Source organism: Montipora capricornis, unplaced genomic scaffold (assembly GCF_036669925.1).
Source record: "Montipora capricornis isolate CH-2021 unplaced genomic scaffold, ASM3666992v2 scaffold_272, whole genome shotgun sequence".
Lineage (NCBI taxonomy): Eukaryota > Metazoa > Cnidaria > Anthozoa > Scleractinia > Acroporidae > Montipora > Montipora capricornis.
In genome coordinates this window covers 25,001-30,000 of record NW_027180018.1, presented here as the reverse complement: position 1 = coordinate 30,000, position 5,000 = coordinate 25,001, and the positions used below count along the sequence as shown (strand labels likewise).

Here is a 5,000-nt window from a genome sequence, read left to right as displayed (position 1 = left end):
CCTGTTGTTTAATAGTTTAGAGTGGACTTGTTTGAAAGATAGTAAGTTCCTTTTACAAGAAAGGATAAAATGCTAGCAATTAGAATAATAATTCATTATCAAGCCAGTGTAACAATGTAATTTATTTGGTTTACATACAGAAATAAGTATTTTGGTTAGGGTCAGGATAATTTACAAAAAACATCTGTTTTCCAAACGAAGAAGCTGAATGCTAATTCCCCATTATCTTGGCTTAACTACAGAATCAAGTGTCACTCGTTTTTTGAACAACTCCTTTGTTGTTGTTGTTGTATTTTTTTTTTCTCATAAATAGGTTTTTCAAAATGAAGCCTACTTGGTGCTCGGATCTTTTGTTAAATATTGCCTCTATTGTTTTGAGTATTGTGCTGCCAAAGATTTGCATGTTCTGTTCCTGTTTGACTCCGAATTGTATACTTGTTTTGGTTCTTGCTATCTCTGAGGGTAACAGCTAGTTTTTGCATGATATATTAAATTATACGAAAGACTACTCTCAAGTGTTGCCATTCTGCATCAAAGCTCTGCAGTTGGAATTGCAACACTCGGTAAAAATTGATGTAAAGTAAATTTCTTATATATTAGCCAATTTCTCAATTTCTCCAAGTATATTCATAGAAAGAGGAAAAAACAATCTCTATTTCAGATATATTAAAGTAATGAAAAGTTAGACTATGCGTGATTGCTTTATAGACTCGCAACGACAGGCGACTAGCCTGTGAACCTACCGTAGAAAATATGGAAACGACGACAGTTATGCTGGCAAAAACGTCACTTCAAAACCTAACTCTGGGCTATCGGATGACTGGATTTTTACGAACGGTTTTTGAAGTAAGGATGGATAATAAATAAGTCACTCTTCATTGCTCCCTCGCAATATTAATTATTAATTGCTATCATTGCTAGACAATGCAAGGAAGACCGTCAAAACCCCCCTGTAATTATTAGTCCGTAATTACTGGTAAACAGTGTCGGAAAACTTACCTTTCCTTTCTTTACCCTTGCGGCTCTTTTTGTCCTTATTTTTGCTTTTTTTTTTTTTTTGAGAATGATGTGAAAACGAGCTACGGAAGTGTTTATACGGTCATCGAAATACGGAAAAATCAAGCAACATTGCATTATTAATTATTAATTGCTGTCATTGCTGGACACTTTAATTCATGTCCTACTATCAAACTTTTTTTCTTCTTCAAATATGTTTTTTATTAGACTGTTCTTAGCAAATACCTGGAAAAAAAGTCGGGGATCACCGTGCTCGTTTAAGAAAAAAGGAGCATTTATTTCGCTATCGGGCTTAGTTTGAGAGAAAATCTCTTACGTTTTTCACGTGCTCGTGCTCAAGTGCGCTCGCTAATGACGCAAAAATCGTGCGCAGGATTAACAATGACCACAATTGCTGTCTAAGGTCTTCCTGTTCGGAAAAGCAGTCGCCCTTTTCACTCTGGTGACGGTGGATCAATATGGCGAACGAGGACGATACGGGAACCACGACTAAAGCCAAAACGGTCACATGTGATTGTAGTTGCTGTGACATTCGTTGGATCGTCACAACAAAGGAAGGATGCCTTAAGCTTGTGGAAGCCATCATGACCCTTCTCACGTTCTCGATCTTGGCGGCTCATCCGATCAGCTTTAGGGCGGAGTACGAGTTTTTAATCTTCGTGGCGACGACTGCGTTCATTTTCGTTGTATTGCACATGATTCTTCGTGTAACTCACTTGTTTGAGAAGCTGCCGTCGCCGATGACCCATCCGGCGATTGGTCTTGTTGGCTGTTTTCTCGCGGCCTTGGCTCTCCTTATCGGTTCTGCCATTACATTCGCCAGAGGAGAGGAGTATGGGCAGAGTGCCCTGAGAAATTCAGGCATTTGCGGTTTCATATCCACAATTGTATTTTTCTTTGAGGGTGTGTATTACATCTTTCTCTATCGCCGATTATCAAAGGGGGCAGCAGAAACCACTCGAACGGAAAAAGAGGACAATGGTGATTTTGTTCAGCCTTCTAATGCCGAGTACTAGGTGAGACAGGTGGGCCATAGCACAAAAATTTTTTTTATAAACTTAAGGTGGCTTACTACAGTTTTCCGAACAAAATGATCAAGATTTTGAATTCTGCGTAATTAAAGCAACCGGATGTCTCTTCTGAATTGTTAGTCAAATTGATGTAAAATGAAATTTTACCTAACAAATAAATGCAAATCAGGGGTAAATGCTAAATAATAACTGGGCTCATGGAGGGGGGACTGGAAACTAGACATCTCGAAAGCCTTCAATCTCGGACAAAACCTGTTGAGACAAAGCAACATTTTTGGTACTCCAACAACTTTTCCAAATGTTCCTCTTAATAGCTGCCCGTTCCTCTCCCCCAAACTCAATGTTGATTTATCTTGGTCGGAAATATACTGTTGAACATATGACAATACTCAGCAACATTGACTGAGTGGGGAGAGGAGTGGGAGAGGAAGCAGGGGTTTGTAAAAATGAAGGTGAATTTGTGTCATTGTCTCAACCAAGATTGTAGCCGTACTATCAGGGGTAAAATTTTGGGAATTAGTAAACAACATGAAGACGAAACCATCAACATTTTTTAAAAAGATCTATCCGACAGTTTTTCAGTTCTTATCAAAGTAGACGTTTTTAGTGCAAAGTCCAAAGGACGGAGAACTATTAAGGTTTAGAATGGGATATGATACGTCAAGTAAGCAACAGAATATTTCCTGATCAGAATTCCGGTGTCAGGTGTCAATATTCCAAAGTGTTGGACAAAATATGATGCCTTACTTGACGCAAAAGAGGTTGAAAATTCTTTGTTGAAACAGGTGTAATGGTGGATAATTAACTCCTACTATAGTTATTGCTGTTTTAGGAGTAAACTCATTAAAGATTAAAGATTATAAGTATCTCGAAATATTTCATCTGGGGGAAGGTGAGTCAGTTGGTCTTTTGAGAACAAACTGGGAAATGTCGCTGACCTACTCCCCTTTTGTCACATTTGGAGGGAATCTACATGCCTTCTTAACAACAACAAGCACGTTTATGCCAATTAAATTACTATGTGAGCCTTTGGTTTACTCAAATGTGCCTTTGTCGCTTTTAATTTTCTTTTCTTTGAGCATCTCATAAATGAGGCACTCACATTTCCAGAGTATTCTTAGGAGTGGTAAATTGTTCATGTGGATTGGTTGGCTTTTTGTTTTGTGTACTTTCTTGAGGTGTTTGCTGATCACACTCAAGGAAATGATATGCAACAACACCAACAACAACAACAACTACTACTGTAGTTATGAATCCCAACTGACCGGAGGCATCCCAATTGGCTATTTACAAGTGCAGCATAGAAGTTGAACCAGGGGTTACCAGAATCAAATTCAACGAGTGTTCACTGGCTGGGATCTCTGGATCTCAAGGCGAGTGACCTAACCACTGCTAGCGCTGCACTGTCTCCTCACTTGCTGGAAGCAAGAAATTAATAAATGCTGAAACTAAATACAATATGCTTTACTGGAATCTTGGAAAGATTCAACAAAGTATACCCATATTTGTTTAACATACATGTAGGACACTTTTTCTTAGGTAGGGAACTGCTCTCAACATAGATTTAACCCTAGTGTACCCTAAATAAAAAATAGTCCTGATTTCTTTTATTTTCTGATCAATCTAGATTGTCCTCTGTTGGTGACGACTGTAGCGTGGTGTTTGTGGCAGTAAAGAATTAGGACTGCAATACGAGATTTGTGCAAAAGGAAACAATTTTATGCACAGATGGGAATTGAATGATAAAATGTAAGAATGTTCGAGTTAGTTTTAAAAAGTAAATCTTGAGCCATGGACAACTAACAGTTTTTCATTTGAGACTCTAAGATAAAATTTACTAAGCTGTGGCCATTGTTTCAGGGGTACCCAATGTCGATTTTCGGAAAATATCTGTTTGAAAGACAATTTGAGATCTAGAATTTTCAGAACACTTGTTGTAAAATTTCTTGCTTGCCTGCCTCTCCTAGGATTTTCGAACATCTGAAAAATGGTATAATTGCCCATTTTTAAGGGATTTTTATCCTAAAAAGGTCACCTAGAATTTTCGGGAGCCTTTTTTCTGTCTGAAATTTTCGAGAAGGCAATTTTCATCCCTATACTTTTCGGATCATTAGACTTTCAGATAGGAAATCCGAACAGATGAAAAATTTTTAGGGGATAAAAATATGCCTATATCTACCGTTTTAAATACTAAAATACGTTTAACAATGCTATGTCTAAGTGGCTTTGAGCTATATTGTCGTTTGGTGCCCCTGTTGTTTAATGGTTTAGAGTGGACTTGTTTGAAAGATAGTAAGTTCCTTTTACAGGAAAGGATAAAATGCTAGCAATCGGAATAATAATTCATTATTAAGCCAGTGTAACAATGTAATTTATTTGGTTTACATGCAGAAATAAGTATTTTGGTTAGGGTCAGGATAATTAAAAAAACATCTGTTTTCCAAACGAAGAAGCTGAATGCTAATTCCCCATTATCTTGGCTTAACTACAAAATCAAGTGTCACTCGTTCTTTGAACAATTCCTTTGTTGTTGTTGTTGTATTTTTTTTCTCATAAATAGGTTCTTCAAAATGAAGTCTACTTGGTGCTCGGATCTTTCGTTAAATATTGCCTCTATTGTTTTCAGTCTTGTGCTGCCAAAGATTTGCATGTTCTGTTCCTGTTTGACTCCGAATTGTATACTTGTTTTGGTTCTTGCTATCTCTTGCATGATATACTGAATTATACGAAAGACTACTCTCAAGTGTTGCCATTCTGCATTAAAGCTCTGCAGTTGGAATTGCAACACTCGGTAAAAATTTATATAAAGTAAATTTCTTATATATTAGCCAATTTCTCAATTTCTCTAAGTATATTCATAGAAAGAAAACAGTCTCTATTTCAGATATAATAAAGTAATGAAAAGTTAGACTATGCTTGATTGCTTAATAGACTGGCAACGACAGGCGACTA

General features: G+C 37.1%; 1 long non-coding RNA gene across 1 annotated transcript in view; it reads left to right on the top strand.

Annotated features, from left to right (window-relative positions):
* LOC138035154 (uncharacterized) overlaps positions 1-685 on the top strand; it is a 5,023-nt gene extending 4,338 nt beyond the window's left edge. Inside the window, exon 2 of the long non-coding RNA XR_011129465.1 lies at positions 1-685. This exon is cut by the window's left edge and continues 624 nt beyond it. This is a non-coding gene — a long non-coding RNA (uncharacterized lncRNA).
* The last annotated feature ends 4,315 nt before the right edge of the window (positions 686-5,000 follow it).